Below are 18,183 nucleotides of genomic sequence, written 5' to 3' on the forward strand. Positions count from 1 at the left end.
AGCAAGGCATAAAATACCTTGACCAAGAATAAAAATGTTGTTGATTCTAGTGGAAAAATTCTCAGCTCGGGGGAGAACCAGAGGTGACAGTTCATGGTCAGGTGGCAAGTTGTTCTTTCCAAGTTAATCTAGTTGCTTACAGTCAGAATTTCTGGTTAATGGGTATTTAATTTTGCTCAAATATTACTGTTGTAGTTAATATGATGAGAATGTTATTCTGTACAATTCTAGTTGTGAATGTTGCTATTATTGAGTCATAGTTGTAACTTGAATGGATAGTGCTTTTATTAAGTTATGCATGCAAATTACTCAAATATTTAGATTAGTTTTTAAGAAGTATAACTGTTGACTTTATGGTGTATGTTTGTATAGAATCATTTAGATCAAATATAGAATTATGGTTATATGAATCCTGTATTAATTAAATTATGTGGATAGAGTAGAAAAACATGGATAGGTAGGATTGATAATCCTATGCTCAAAATCGATAAAGTTTGATTAAGTGCTAAAAGAAATTAGAAATGAGTTGGAGAAATGTTCTTCTATATGAAATTATTGTTTATGGTCGTGTTAATTCTTCACTACATAGTTATACATTTATTAATAGATGCCATGCAATTTATGACGAGTTATACTTTACTTTACAACAAATCATAAGTAGGGTCAAGATGTAAATAACTTGATTGCTTATCTAGTTACTGTATGAGGTCAAATGTGTAGTATTTTAATTACTATCAAAAAGAGTGTGTAAAGTAATACGATTTGAACTTGACCATATAAAAAAAGGAAAATAATTATGATGTGTTTCAATTAATTGCGGGTTATAAGTAATAATCTAGGAAAGTGTTCTTTATCGGTAGTCAGGGGAGATAAAGATGAAAACTAGGAAGACATTTGGAAACCAGAAGTCCTAAATTAGGAGACTTTGCTCCAAATTTCAATCATACAAAAAGGATCGATAACTAATATAGAACAAAAACTGAATTGTATAGTAAACTACCTTATACAAAGTTCAGGTCATGAAACATAAACTTAGGAAATATTTTTCCACATTTACGAGTGCTGGATAATTATATAATTAATTATTATAGAAATGGATTATACATAATCCAAAAAGAAGTTATACCAAAAAACTTAATTTATGAACATAACTGACTCTTATCTAGTTGGTATAAAGGTAAGACAAAGTCAACCATGAATAGGAAAATATGCACAAGGAAACGTTGTAGTTAATTTAAATTCAACATCTTCTTATTAATTCTGTTGTGCATTATTTGATACCATTTTTGAAACAAAAGTGCACATTAATTAACATTAGAGATAATGCATTCACTGTGAAGAGCAGTAAACAGCAGGAATTATAAGGAATGAAAACTAAGAAAAATATGAAACAATTACCAACATAATTTAGAATCTGACAACAAGAATTTTAACTAAAACAATAGATGAATACACATTTCAACCAACAAACCTGAAAAATGTAACCTCATGAATATGTTGTGTGAGACAAGAAAAATCATGCCAAGTTAAATAATGCGGAATAGTGGAATACAAGATTCAGTAGGAAGGCTAATGTTCATTGATCATATATTCTATTTTGGGCATAACCATTAAAATACAAGTGTTATAGGTCCACTCAATGGGACAATTTTGCTTCATAACTAAACTAGTAGGCCAAAATTTAAGGCCAACATAACTGAATCCCAATGATGAAAGGAGAACCCCAAAAATAATACACTTGGATGTTCCTTCATAGAGGCAGGGGTGTGCAACTGACCTGTAGTAGCATATTATACTATTAGAATTTGAAGCCTAACACACTGCCCAAGAAGAGGGAGGAATGAATGCAAAAGCATATTCGCCATACCTGTGAACAAGGAGGATGCCACAAATCAGAGAAAGTTTTAAAGCACAATTCAAGAAAACCAACCTATACTGGAAAATTCTTTGGTCATTATTCATAATAAAATTAACTGGAGTTACTAGTTTACCTATGTCAAAAACAAAGTTGTGACATTCCTGGACAATACCTGAAAAGAAAAGCATAGTTAAATGGTAGATCAATGGCTTCCAGGACATAGAACAAGACCAACCACTACCATCAATGGATAAGTAAAAGAAAATAAATAACTATAGAGAACTACAAAGGAAAAATTATTACCCATGCTAAACTCATAAAGGAAACCTGAACTTGAGTCGCCATACTGGAACTAATAAACCCTCTTTAACGGAACTTTATCCATGAAAGAGGAGAGTGTAACACTCTCCTCCCACATCTACCAATGTAATCGACCAACTAAGTAAACATGTGACAAGAGGCTACTATGGTATGATTCAACCTCTTAGGTGACCTTAATGAAATGGAATCGATGGAAACACATCATAAAGGCCTTCCATGTCAGCTACAAGACCCCTAAGAACCATCACAACACTTTTGGTAACCAACCCCTGTGTCCCATTGAGGCTTTATACCTCTTGACCTCTGGATTCTCCAATGCCATAGGCCTGACAACATCGAGGAGGCTCTAGATGGTCTCATGACAAGGCATGCCAGTGTCGAGGGACTATTTTTCTCAGTGTTGTGCTAGCATCCCAGCAATTTGAACCACTTTTTTAGGCCCAGACTCTAGGTCACTACCCAAAATTGAATGATGCATTTAAAACAAAAAGATAACAATGAAACAATAATGCAAATGAAAATACTTGAACAAGCCCTTGACTAGACCCCTACTAGCCATGATATACATTTCATCAAGCATATCACATATATGTAATCTAAAGGTGTAAACAAAAAATATATGCATAGGGGTCTCATACTCATATGAGAATCACTAAGAAGCATTGATTCCTCAACACATTTGCTTTATTTTCATACATAAGGGAATAGATACATTGTTCATTCATTTAAAAGTAAAAACATGATGAGAGCCATACATAGCTATTGTCATCAAGAATATACATAACCATCATAATAGCAACATAAATACCAAGGAAATTGTAGCCATATGATCCACATATAAACCAGTATAATGCTCATAGAAATACAGGGAGAAATAACCTCATATTGATGATGCAAAATCCAAACCTAGGATGGGACTACCACGTTCCACCCGACCGTAGAATGGTTGAGCCAAATCTCTCTTCGGCCATTCACCCCCATGTGATATTATGAGCATGAATGTGAAATCTCATAAAACACATCAATTCAAAACCATCTAGAGCTTCCAGAGGCCAACCACCTCAACCCATCAAATAGTGATTCCACCTCACAGTCGAACATCACAAAACCATTATCGAATTGGTCTCTATCCAAGCCTTCTAGGGCTCCAAATAATTTGTTCCAACTAAGGCTCTAGGACTATTAACTCAACCCAAGATAAGGAATAATGAAAACCAACCAAAACAAAACAAGGAAATAAATCCACAATCACCATGGCTATCCAAAATATGCCAAGGCTAGTCAAATCCACTATAAATCTATGAAATCCTCCATGCTATTGAAATATCATGACCAATAAACCATATTCATATGCCATGAATTCCTAAAATAGTGAGGAAAACATGCATGCAACACAATACCTGCAATCCAAACCCATCGTAGCTACTAATCCCGATGTCTCTTGCACTTTCTGGCTCTTCCTTTTCCTTCTTGTTCCCAAAACTCCAAGTATTCCACACCCTCCAAGAGTGCTCCAAGAAAACTCTATGTGTCCAAGAGTGAGCGACAAAGGATAATGAGAGAGCTCGAAAAAATGAACTCACAAAATGGTTGCCCACTGATCCTCAAAATCCTTTCTATCAATGAGGCCTCTATTTTCTTCATTTTCCATTATTTTCCTTCATTTTCTTCCTTACATGCAACTTGTGACCTTTCAACTCCATTTTCTCCTAACTTCCATTATTTTCATAAATAAATGCCCAAAAATGTCATTTTTCCTTTTTCATTGACTTTGTCAATTTCCTTAGCCATTAATAAACCAATGAAAACCCACACTAGGATGTCTTGCCAACCATTCCTCTTGAAATAAGCATCACATCGACCATGGTTATTATTTTTCCTTTTATTAACTTTTATTACATGGACTTTTCACCAGGGTTGTTACATAGAGTTAGAACGTGTATAACTAAAATAACTTACCATTCTACTATGGGTATAACAAAATTATCATAGGAAGAGATATTCAGTACTCACCTGGTGATTTCTCTATGCAAAGAAAACCAAAGTACCAATGCATTTCTTGCCATTGATTCGTTTACCATTGTATCCATTAACATTATCATAGTAAGGGTAACCATCATAAGCATGAGAAAATAACATGAAAATAATAAAATCAATGAAATAAGCATGAGAAAAGGTACCAGGTGTTATGCTCCTATACCAATAGGTGTCATATTTCATGATTGACTGGTAAAGTCCCTAATATATTCATCCTTTCCCTACTGCAAAGGTTTCCATATTTTGAAAAAATCAAAAAACTTAAAAAATGTAAAGAGGGTATGCCCTAAAAGAAAGATCAAAGGGTAAAAGAATGAAATGGTCAAAAGAAAAAGAAAAGAAATGAACCCCAAATAAAGAAGACAATGAAAGTGTGCTAGTCCAAAATGCCACTACTAGTCTATTTTTGCAAAGAATCTCATTTTGTGTAGTTGGTTGACTCTTGCCACAGTTGATGGATGGCCAAATAGCTTAATCTCAGCCAGTTCATGTTTGAATTTCTTGTTTTAGAAATAGAAAATAAAATCTGTCCAAACAGTTCAATCTTGGCAGATAAATAGTTAGGTAGAGAAGAAAAGGAGCTCAACAGTTAAATCTGAGCCCTTGGAAGAAATAAGGGCAGACTTAGATAGGATTCCCATGAAAAGAAAAGAAAATTTGTAAGGGTTTGCTAGTCCAAGTGTAGCTATGGAAGATGAAGAAAAATGTTAGGTAATAGGCTGGATAGGCAGTTTTGGTGTTGCAAAAGCAGGCTTATGATTAATTTTTTCTTTCAATATGTTCACCTTATCGATATCATAAGTACAATGGCAATTGTTTGGCTACAAATCAAGCGAGGCATGTCTAACTTCCCTTCACACTTCTTCCTAAAAACACTTGCTAATTCCCCCCAAGGATATTGAGATCTGCTCAATACTCCTAAATCACCCCATTTCATGAAAAGCCTGTGGAAAATAACATTCTTGTTTTATGCAAAGAAGCCACATTTCTTGTGTAAAACCTCTGTTTTCTCCTAAGCCTAAGTTATTGAACTTTATAACTTGGCGCCCACCCTTCGTAGATCTATTTTTACCATTAACATTATTATATAAATCTCTATATTCCTCCCCCTGCCCGTATTATGTAAATATAAGAAAAACCCCAAAATTTTATTATCCCCACAAACAGCTAAATTATAAGCCATATGCCCATATTTATAGGGGATTCAAGGTTTATTTGGAACCTATGAATAACCCTATCAACAACCTCGGGATTGATTAACCACCCGGGTTAATCAATAACCTTACTAAACCCTCCCCACGCGCAAATATTCGAAGATTAATTAACATCTAGTTAATTAAAACTTTAAACACCCCGACAGCCAATAGTAATCGCCTCGATATATTTTAATCAATGTTTATTATATTGGGCCCCGCGCCATAACTCTTTGTCGCTTCCAAAGAGCGTTGATTGTTCGATCAGTGCCCTCCCATCAGACGACTCCAAATCATATCGTGCCCCCCCCTCCATTCGTAGTTTACTGCCCGGGGAGTCGGTAGTATTACTGCCATACCTGGGACACGCGGCGCCCTCCCGCCATGCTCACGGCCCCTCCACCTGAAACCACCTAAGCGCATAAGTGGTGCGGGCCAATACCGCTTACCACCCTCCCGCTGACCCCGCCTATTGACATCATCACCACGTCACCTCCACATCAGCATCCATACCCCGCATCACGACAAAACGTCACATCTCGATGATGTCATCCAACCGAAAAGCGCCAAAAATCCCCACAAAGCCAATTTTTGTTTAAAAACCCATAAAAAGTGTCATTTTCGCACATTTTACTTGTTGTTTTTGTGAGACTGTTGCATGAAAATTATGTCCAAGCGACTACAGAAGCTCCAGTCCGCCACTCGACCAAGCAAAGACCAGCACCCTGCTGCTCAACTCGTCAGTCAACCTACCAATTACACTGGTTCGCCTCCAAAAATACAGTATTTACCCCGTTCCACCTCCCGAACCTGTATTTTTGGTTTTCCTCTGCAAATTATAACTATAGGAGCCAAATTCAAGCCAAAATAGTCCATAATTTCCATACCAAGGCACCCAACACTGCTCTTTTGTTATTTTTTCCATAGAAACTTGATCTCCAGTTAAAACATAGAGAATTGAACAATGGAAGCCCCTGTGGCCCTCAATGTAGCGCCCCTTAGTGCACCTCATACAGACCAACATCATTTACCCTTGGCCGACAGAGATTTCCAAATAAAAGACCCAATTGGTTGCCAAAATCATCTTCATACTTTCTACCTAATCAGAAACAGCCATTTGAACAACTCTGATATCTATGGAATATGGAAATCCAATCTCCCCAGGTATTACCTTCCCTCAGTCAATGTATTCCCAAATAGTATTCGCCACTGCTATGCCAATTATGACCCTGTCACTAAAGCAGTTATGACTCCATCACAAACTATTCTCTTTCACATAACTGCTGAATCTATCAATGAGATGCTACAATTCCATCCAGTTCAGCCTCTTTCTCCTCTTTCCATGGGATTTTTGCTTGAGCAAGGCTCTCAACTTTCTAGTGCAGAGATAACCCGGATTGCCAAGATATTCATGAGAGTAGATTGCCAGCCCCAAGGCCCACCTCCTTATTTATATGTCTCGTTCAATGAGACTGGAAGAATTATTCTTGACATGATATCTGTGATCTTGGGATTTAGATCCAATGAATATGTGGATGAGATGGTCTTGATTTTTTTGTCCACCTTTACTCCAGGACAGCCCCCTGCTATTAAATATGACTATGCCTCTTTCATTGCTGACAAAATCCATGCTGAATTTATGAATTTGGAAAGAGAAGGAGTGTTTAAATACACAACTTTCATATACCATCTGTTGTTATATTATCACCCAGACATTTTTATATTTCCCATCAGGAAATTGGATTCCAAAGGAGAAAGGAGGTCTGTGATCTTTTGGACCTCTATCTTTCATAGAATTGGTGAATCCCCTTATACCTACTGTGAATTCATTGACCTGTTTATACATCCAGCCTCCACTCTATTGATAGGAGTTCCTCCTCCTAGGCTCTCTGGTGACATAAAGAAGATTTTACAGCTCTCCAAAAACTACAGGATAGGTGACTGGTACTGCTACCAGGATCACACTGAAATCAAGATATATGGCTGCGAGTTGTGCCCTTATAAGCTGCCCAAATATGTGCCCATGAGACTATTTGCACTAGAATATTTCAGGCAACTTATCAATGCAGATTTAACTCACTTTTGCAATGTAAAGAAAAAGGCTCAGCTGAGGATAAGAAACCATTTAGGCCCCTTTATCATTAACAAGAGGGAATCATGGGAAGATCTTGATAAGGTATTAGGGGAAGACCTTAAATTGAAGAAAAGCTTCTGGTGGGTGCCATATGAGCCAAATAGCTTTATAGGTGATAGAAAAGTAAAAAATTGGCTGTCAACTTACCTACATCATAGGATCCCTCAAGTAGAACAATATGCTAATCAGGATGAGTGGATAGAGGGTACATTAATAGAAGAACTTACTCGGCAAGAAAAGATGGAACAAGCTATGAAAGATTTAGAAAAGACCCTTGACCTAGACTCTTTTGGACAGGTATCTTTCAAGCTAGCTTAGCAAATCGGAGTGGGTACATCTTCTGTTGGGACTTCACAGCAACCTATACAAGAGGCCAGCACACCAGTTTCAGTCTCTTCTAAGGGCAAGGAAGTGGCAGGCACAGAGCAGCAAGTAATGACTGACCAGTAGGAGCAAATTCCTCCAGTACAGACCAAAGAAATAGAGATTCCTGCACTACAGACTCCTCTAAATGAGGAAAAAGGAAAGAAAAGGGACAGAGAAGAAGCCACACCCATCAGTGGACCTGCAGAACAGCCAGGTGCTAAAAGGAAAAGACTCAATCCTCTGTTTGAAGAGGAAATCGTTGAAGAAACAATAGAAAGTGTAAGAGGTGAGAGGGCAACCAGCCCATAGACTTCTCCAGTGATAGACACATCAACCAGCTCACATAGGCAGGAGTTGGAAAGGCAGCATAGTGTGGAAGTTTCATCCACTAGACCACCAAGTAAGCAGACCTCTGATATCAAAAGAACATTCACAGAGATAAAGGCTAGAAATGATCCATTGAGGTTGCAAATTTACAACCAATATCTTAAGATGGCCCCCACAAAACAACAAAGATTGATGTCTGCCTGTGACATAAAGGAGGGAAAAATGATCATGAGTTATTTTAAGCCCAAGGTGCAGTAACCACAATCAGCAGCTGATTACATCAGGACAAATCTGGAGGTCTTCGCCAAAGACATTCATCCAATCGACCAGATCGAGTTGCACAAACAAACTGGAGAGATGGTGTATTCCACACTAGCTGATAAAGCAATGTTGGCTCATAAATTGCAAAACTCATTGGAAAACACCTCTGCGCAACTAGATTTAGAGAAAGATTCTTCCCTAGCAAAGGACAACAGGATTAAATCCTTGGAGGATATTATCATTGAACTGGGACATGATCCCAAAGATGCCAAAGGAATAAAAGCACTAATGAGGAAAAAGGAAGAGGACATTGCTGCTCTTAGAAAATAGCTCAAATTGCCTCCTTCTATGCATCCACAAACAACAGATGTTGTACAGCAAAAAACTGAAGAGGACATGATGGACCTGCTCATGAGGTTGAATGAGAGATTAGGTGAGACAGAGCAGGCATTGGAGAAAGCATTACAAGAAGAGCAAGCAGATTCAGCCTCCCAGCCACGTGAAGTAACTCCAATGGTCACAATTTCCCCTCCTACAGTTATAACAGCAGTGCCTCCCATTTTCCCAGCATCAATAGTAGAAATCACCACAGGTACCTCAACAACAGCACCAGGCAGCAGTACAGCTATGACTACAAAGCAATTAATAAAAGCCATGGAGGAGTTGAAACTCCAAGTATCTGAATTGAAACAAGTCAAAGAAAAATTGGCAAAGATTGAGCAAAGCTATGATAAATCTAAGATGAATGTGGCAGAGAAAACAAGGGAGGTCAAAGCATTGGAGAACAAAGTAAGAGCCTTAGAAAAGGATCTCTCTCTGCATAAGCCTCTGGTAGAAATTAGAGGAATTTTGTGGACCAACATCATTTAGTCCCTTAGTGATATATGGAGTTCTATTCAAACTATTTATGAACAGATTGATTTGATAAGAGTAGCCCAAGTGGAAATTCAAAAAACAAGAGCCTTATTGGGACAGATGCTTGAGCAAGCTAACAGGGTAATACATTTTTTGAATACCAAGACCAATGAAGAACTGGAAGCACTGGATATTAGAGACAGAATAGGTACCATTTTGGACATTAATAAATTTCTAACCATGAGAACTGTAATGCAAAACTTAGACAAAAGATGCTAGGACATGCATGTAGAGATTGACTCTTTCACAGAAAAATTTACAGTCCTGCATCAAAAAGGTTTTCCAAGTCCTTTGAGAGATGACAATCATTTGATGAAACACAAGGACTGTGTACATAAATTAAATACATATGCTTTCAATCAAGCTAATGCATCTTCAGGTACCTCAGGAGAAAAAGCACTTCCATCTGGCCAGTCCCTTTATGATAGCCTGGAAAATCTATTTTACATAGAGCATGAGGTGAAGCATCTGTTCACCATCCCACCTAATTTCTTCAGGTACACAGAGACTGACGAGACTTTAAGGAAGCTGCAGAGACATAAAATACCAGGACCAGAGTGGTGGCAGAGCATGCTAGAGATCCTGTAAACTTATCTTTGGTCAAAGCAAAATTGTGCACCATCTGCTATAATGCGCAGAACATAAATGAATCACGGTCCTGCAGATCAAAACACATCACATCAGCGTTAAAGGAAGTTTAGCCAAAGCAGAAAAATCAATGCAAAGGATCAGTAGAAGACAGCTGGGAACCGACTTGCAGCACCTACCTCCAGTACCTCTCATAAAGACGGATCAACCAGCACAGCACGAATTTATTGCATCAATTTATTGTCTCCCTGTTTTCGAGACTGTCTATCTCTATCTGTGTAAAAGAAACATTAATTGTCAGTAGATATTTGTTCCTATCAGATATTTTATATGATATCTTGAAATTTTTGTATAAATACCCCCCCAAACGAAGTATTATGGGTTGATTGGTGGTGTATGTTCATAGTTTTGACTGTAAAACAAAGCAATTTTTGGAATAAAAGGTTATTGGAACCATTTTGTCTAGCTCACTGGATGAAGAATTGATGCTAAGGACCATGTTGCAGAATTCTTGACTCGTTTTATGGATCAATAAGTCCCTTCTAACTTATGTTTTATAGTTTTTGTGTTTATTATATCATATATGTCTCATGATCTAAATAATAGAGAAAAAGAATAACTCAGAATTTTCTTGTTTGCACTCTATGTTCAGTCTCTGTTATTACTAATGTTTTCTTCAGAATTAGCATAAACAGTGAATTCTTAATTGCTCCTGTTTCCCCTGGTTCTTTCATCTTGAATATTAGCTAAGGAATTCTTAATTTTTCCTTAGCAGTAATCATCCATTTTCCCTCTGTCAACATGATGAAGGATTCTTAATTTCCCTTCACCCATTGACTCCATTCCATCAGCTTTCAGCCTATAAATTGTCCCATATTTGAGTACCTTGCTCTGTGATAAATCCTCTAATAAGAAACCTAACCCAATGCCCAATGGACTGAAACGCTTCAGCTTTACCTCACTGTTCTATTGAGTCCCAATCCTTCCAACCAAACTCTAAACAAAACCCATGCACTTCATAACTAGCCTAATATACCTTAAAACAAAGCTAAATTATAAAGAGAGAGCCCTCTTTGGATGTAGATTGGCTAGAATCTGTATCTAAAAGATTGGTCTGTGGTTACCTCGGCCGTATTCCTTTTCTTACAACTTTTGGGAACAACCTGAGTGATAACACCAGGGTATACCCAAACCATGAAAAATGAGACTCGGATAATATTGTAACAAGAAATACCAAAAATTGTTGTGGTAAAACACCATCTATGATAGAGTGAACAACGTCCATTAGCAAGGAGTTAGAAATGAAATCCATAGTCATATTACTAATGATGAATCTGACTAATTGAGGAGAATTAATTTATCTATCAGTAACAACTCCTTTGATATAAGAAAAATAAATGCCTCCAGGATTGAGTGTTAAAACCACTTTAAACGACCCCCAGAATTACATCCATGACATTATATAAAGACTTAATCTCAACATCCATGGCATAGTTCTAGGAACTCAGCTACTGCAATAGAATCTGATGAGTCTCCTCCATGCAAACCCCCACCTACCTACATGCCAAGTGGCGACGGATCAAATTCGCTCGAATAAGATCAAAACAACGAAAAGGAAGCATTGATGCACATTAGGCAAAATTAAATGGGATGTTTAAGGGTTAGGGTTGGAAGAAAGAGATCGGCCACCGTTGGATCATCTTGAGTGATCCTGAGCATCAAACGATACCTGATACTGTGTCCATCCCTAATCCATGTCACTCGCAGGTGGAATAGTAGATGTGGAAGAGAGGGATTTTCCTCACAACTACCCAGGCATACCCCACTCTATGATTTAATGGGAATGCATATCAAGAAAAATTCAAATCCATAGCACTAAAGGAGAAAAGTTAGCATTATGTTGACGGTGCTGGAGCCACCAACATGTCAGGGGATCTCCCCAGTAAGAAGTCCCAATTAGACCTCAGACCATTTGGTGTAGGAGTCCCAACAGTGGGTGTATGGTAATGCCTTGACCACGATTTTGAACAAAGGAAAGTAGGATAACTTTGTTCATAGAAAGGGTGTGACATATGCAATGAGCCAAGGAAGGTGCATGAGAGGTTCTAACACATGGGGTTTGAGATGAGTGCACCCCTTGGAAACCTGTGATAGCATGGAGTTAACGAGGGAACACACGAGCAAAGATGCATCATAACATGGAAGGAAAGTTAGCTAGCAATCCAAAGTGACGGTTAAACCAACAACACATTTCAGAAAGATTAATACATACATACATAGAAAGCTATACATGCATGTGTAAGAAAACAGATACATATATCATTTAGAGTAAACTAGATACCATAGAATACAATACAACATATGCATGAAACGTGTTGGCTCTTGTTATATTAAGAAGTGTAAGTTCTAGTCATACAATACGTCCATGTCCAACCACTACTTCCAACAGTGGAACATTACAGCCACAACCACCTCCTCCTCGAAAGAGATGTAATAGTTATGCGCAGTGGAGAAGGCAAGGCTCGTTACAATATTGTTCAAGATCTCTCCAAGATAGTCTTATTGGAAGCTTGGCTAACTAAAAGCCTCTACAATGGGTTATGAGGTACTATTTATATCAAAGGGTGGGGTGACCCTTGACATTCCCCTTTGAGATTGTTCATCTATCATCATGACTCTTCAACTACTCTATGATTGTTACATTGAGCTATTGATACTTGAACTTCCACTTGACAAGCCATTACATTACAATGCACATGTTCCCATGTCAGACAAAATGGCTTGAGAAAGCCAAGACATCAGTGACACTCAGACCATTGTGGTGGGACCAACTCTTTGACATGCTTGTGATGGTCGAAAATGATGAGTTGATTCCAAGCTTGGCTGTCCGTGATGGTGTCCATGCACTCAATGGTGACATCTTGCTGAAGAAAACTCTTGCCTTCATTGCATTCGGGTGCACTGATATGGTCCTCTATCCAACTCATCTAATAGCATGTGCATGGTTGTCCTGGTGCAACGGGACTGGCAACATGTTGATGCATAGTGTCTACGCTGCTCTCCAAGCATGTACTGGTGGTCATGCACATCAACTTGTCGAGGTATATGTTCAGCTCCAATGAGACTTGCTTCTTGTCTTTGCCTCGGTGAGTTTGCCGAATGGATGGGATCACATGCGTGTGCACAATGACATGCATGTTGTTGTATTCCCTTGCATGCGATCAACAAAACTACTCATCTATTCTACTCTGCGCTAGCTGCTAAGATGGATATATAACTTGTATGGGCACAGTTTCATTCGTGAGTGCATGTTCTGCCCCCTATTGTACCTGTTCCTACTACAAGTCATTCTCTCATCTATGAATCTCTTGTTCTTCATTGAGTTGTTTCTTCAACACCTGTAACCCCTTCTTTTTTCCGTTCTCTGCCTTTGCGGGATCTTCATGTCGCATCATCACCTCATAACCTGAGTCTCCAAATTTGCTTTCATCACAAGTGGATCTACTTGAGCTTGCAATTTTGTTTTGACTCTTTGTTGTCAACAACCTTCCTGTTATGTTTGTTGCATCTAGTATGCTGCCTCCAACTGCTATTGATGGTGTTGCTTGCTATGATGTTGCTTTTGTCATATCTTGATGTCCTTGTCTACAAACAACTTGATGTCTTCGTGGGTAGGCAAGTTCATAGACACTTGATCAATTGTATCCCCAATTGTGCTCTGAACAGTGTCTTCTACTCTGCTCTCCTGGAAACCATTGTACCTATGATGATAGGAGGTATATGAACACCTGTAATACGTGGATACGTGGCAACAGTCATGGGAAGCAATCTGTCAGCTGAAAACCAACATGAACTTGAGAACTTAATTGCAACATACATGTCTGATTGATCATGAAGGTTGTACAATTTCCACCGAGGGGTCGAGAGACTGACTGCCAAAACTACACAAGGCACAATCCACGTAGTTAGGAGGTTGACTATCAACTGGAACTACACAATGTATGATCCAGCCTGGCCTATTGGGGACTAAATCTGTGCAATGCACAATTTCAGTTAGCAGTGACATGCAACTAGTAAACGTCATTACGAAGTTTCTGGGGCCAGCAAGACATTGCCTCCAATAATTGCGCAATGCAAGCATGGAGGTGCATTCCTAGCTAGATTTGCACAATTTCTGGAGGGAAGGAAGAGCCTTCACTTATGGAAATTCGTAGTTCTAGTCAGGCAAGGCATAGTCTGAGACAAGGTAGCCCAATCGGGCCGACAGGTGACAGAAAATATGAGAAGTGCCAATGCATGAGGAGATGGTGCAAACAAGAGTGAGTGATCATTCATGAAAATAGCAAGTGCGGGATTCACGAAACGGGAAACCATGCAAGTGTGTGAAGTGAGTTGCCACAACAATGATTGTCCATGCAAAACAGTTCCATGCATGTGACAAGAGTGAGATGAAAATGAAAACTAAAATGGTGCTAGTACAAGCTAGTATGCATGTAAACGACAACAAGTGCTCATTGAAATTGAGTAGACAACACTCACACAAAGTGAAACACAAAAAATGATAGAAACACAGCACAAGTCATGAACAACGAGCTTACCCCAAGGTGCCGACGTCTCCTAGATGTAATGTGGGATGACATAGCTACAAGGTCAATGTGAGGAATGAGCTCTACAGTGTCCATTTGATGAGTTTTGATAAGATCGAGGTTGTGACGCGCATGCCACAAATCTAGAGAAAGCGACACTTGGCGGGAGGTTTCTGATATGATCCTTGCATGTAACCTCCAACTGCTAAAAATAAATTCTTGAATCAAGGGATACCTTTGCATGCTTCCATGGGAGGAGAATCCCATGCATGCAAATCAGTTTTGCTCCATCCTGGAGGGAACCAATTAACTCAAATGCACATGCAAGAGCCTACTCAACTCATGGGAGAAAATGCATATTTCTAAGAGGGATTTGGGCTGGTTGCCTAAGAGATTTACATAGTTTCTAGGCAAAGCAGTTGACTGCCACCAAGGATTGCATAATTCCTGGGCTGAGCAGCCTTGCTGGAAAGAATTGCACAATTTTCTCAATGAAGCTTGATTGGCAGATTTGTGTAATTCTAAAGCCCAACGGGCTGTGAGACAAAATTGCACAATTTCTAGAGGAAAGGCTAGTTACCCTCCATAATTTCACAATTTCTTAAGGGAGCTTCTCAGCCTGCATCTGGACCAAGTCTGAAAGAACAACCTATGAGGGGATTGGAACAAGCTCTGATAGACAGGCTACCTTTCTATAAGAAAAACATTGGATCTTGTGTACTTGATGAAGCAAGACATTCTATTGTGAAAGGTTGGTAGGGAAGCTCCAAAACAAAGCAAAGGAAAAATTTTGGAGGGTGGTTGTAACCGCTACAACACTTGGCGACAAACGGGTAAAAATCTAGCTCTCTGAATGGACCTTGTTCGTGAATATAAGTCTAGGACCTCCAGAATTATTGTTCAGTTCTTAGTTCATCTTGGTTTCACACTGGCCTGATTGTAGGATATAGCATCTGCCAAAATCTTGGTCGATTGACACACATTCCAAGCCAAAGAAACATACTTTTTTCGATTGGGGTTGAGGGGTATATTGGTGCACAAGAAATATGATTGTTAAAGTGTTAGTTTCATCTCTGGTATTTCTCGGCTACCAGCAGGCTTGGACAGTACCCCGACGGAGTCACGCAGGAACACAATCATTGCTCCGCTACCAGTGAGCCTGGTCAGTATCCTGATGGAATTACTTTCATCACCTCTCTACAAAGGAAGCCTTTCTCTTCTTTCACCTTATTCATTTTTCATTTTTTTCATTTTTTTCATTTTCACAGTTGTGCATATCACTTATTCATTTTAGAGGCGGAAGAGGGAGCCTAACTTATTAAGAGTAGAAAAGGTTGTTCGCTTAGAGAAGTAGTTTATTATATACCTCTGATGTGCTTGTTAAGGTTTCCCCCTCACCTTACTCAACTTGGCTAAGATGACAAGGGTTAACCCAGAAACAACCGACTAGAGTAGGTGAAACTAGTTAGCGTGCAGGCGTTTGTTTTCACCAAGGTTCACCTTAAACAATACATATTTTCCTTCAATGTATCATGGACTAAAGATAAAAAATTCATCATATAGAGGTAGGATGACATATAACCAAGTAGTGATAGCAGTATAAGGCCTCTTGTACTTTACCCATCTTATCTCAAGATTCACACATGGTTTCATGCAAAACTAGCCTACAAAGAAAATAAGAAAACAAAAAACAAAGCAAAGTAGAAGCAGAAGGAAAAATGAAAGAAAAGTAAGAAAACAAGCAAGAAAACAAACAAGCGAAGAAAGTAAGCAAACAAGCATGCAAGCAAACCAACTGAAAGCAAACACTACTCCTACTCCTAAGCTAATGGTGCATGGGCCTGATCACGTGATGTGATATTTCCAATGTAGCCATCGATGCATTGGTTGACCCATGTCAGTGAAGCCTTGGTCCATGAGAAACCTGGTTGTATGGACCAGCAAGCAAGAAAGATATAACATGGAAGACAAACACACTTCATGTTTCAAAGTTCCCATAGGACATGAGTGAGTGCAAGTACATGACAAGCAGTCTGTGGAATTATCATGGTGTTGTGCGACACTGCATGTAGCTGTGAAGCATACATACATTCTTGACTATGACATGCAATCAAACGAAAGGGACAAAGACAAATTGCATCATGCACACTTGCTTGCAATGTAAGATTCCTCTAATGCATGAGTGATGGGATCATGTAGTTCGAGTGTAGGAAGCATGATCTGTGTGCGAGATTGATCTTCAATGCATATAGATGAGTGATGAAGTGCCTTGCTTGATTGAACAATTTCCTAATTAGAAGTGCAACTAACCCCAAGAGAGCGAGGGACTGGCATAGCCATCATCTTAGGCTAAAGTGCCTCAACAGTCTTGGGTGTTTTGACTTCATCGTTAGATAGATCATCATAAACCAGTGGCTTCGAAAAATCGAATGTGATAGAATCATGATCGTGATCGAGTATGGAAGTAAATGGATCATGACAGCCACAACTAGAAAAATCAGTGTTTTCATCGACATCCTCATGATATGATGAATCAAACAGAGGGGTAGATGAGAAGAGGACAAGTCCATCCTCTATGTTTCGGGAAAAGGAAAATTAAATATCAAGTGGATTTTCAATGAATAACTTATACTCTCTGTTTTCGGATGATTGACTGACATCCAGTGTGTCTTACGAGTGATCAACAATGGATGCATTTGTGGATGAAGATACAGATGCGAAATCATCGATGGTAGGCTCACCAAAGATGTCAGGAAAGAATGGAGGGGGGATCGGATGGAACGAAGTCACCCTTCACCAAGTGTTGATACTCAAGCTCCCAGTCATACTCTTCATGAATGATAGTGGATATTGGTTGTGCAACACCAACTCTGTTAGTGGCTTGATCCTCGTTTACAACAAGTGCAGAGTCCAGAATGGGAGAACACAAGATAGTATCGTCTAAATTATTAGCCGAGTACGAAGACAGAGGTTGTAGTAAAGAAAGCATATGACAACTTGATGGACTCACAACCAAATCTGTGTGAAAATTAAGCGAAGTGATGTTGGGAGGATGTGAAAGATGAAATGATGTGTGAGAATGATATCCTACATCACTTTGAAGTGGTGGAATTGTTTGACGAGGGGACGGTGAACAGTCACTTGTGACAGTGATCGTCTCCTTCTTAGATTACACTGCTCCATCACTAAAGAATTTTGAATGGGACTTGATTTCAAACCTCTTCTTGGGATGAGCATATTTCTTAATACAGTACTTGAATCGGTCCCAAAGATAGAAAAAATTCATCTGCCTCTTCAGAGCTTGAAACTGCAAATCACGGAAGTTCTGCAAAAAATCCATAGGTGATTCATGCGGAGCCTTCCATTGTTGTAGCCATTTTTCATCAATATTTTCTGGATCAAAATGATAGAAATTTTCTTCAATGAGATCACAAAAGTGCTCAAGTGAGTGCACACTACAAGCTTCTAGGTTGCACAACCACCAATGTGGAGATTCACAAAGTGTGTATGTAAGAAACAAATTGGCCTGTTCATCAGAACATCCATCTTCCTCATGAAGCATGGAAAGAAAATCATGTAAGAATTCAGGCCAGGCCA

Source organism: Pinus tabuliformis, chromosome 6 (assembly GCF_031772625.1).
Source record: "Pinus tabuliformis cultivar Carrire ecotype Pingquan chromosome 6, CPIR1, whole genome shotgun sequence".
Classification (NCBI taxonomy): Eukaryota; Viridiplantae; Streptophyta; class Pinopsida; order Pinales; family Pinaceae; genus Pinus; species Pinus tabuliformis.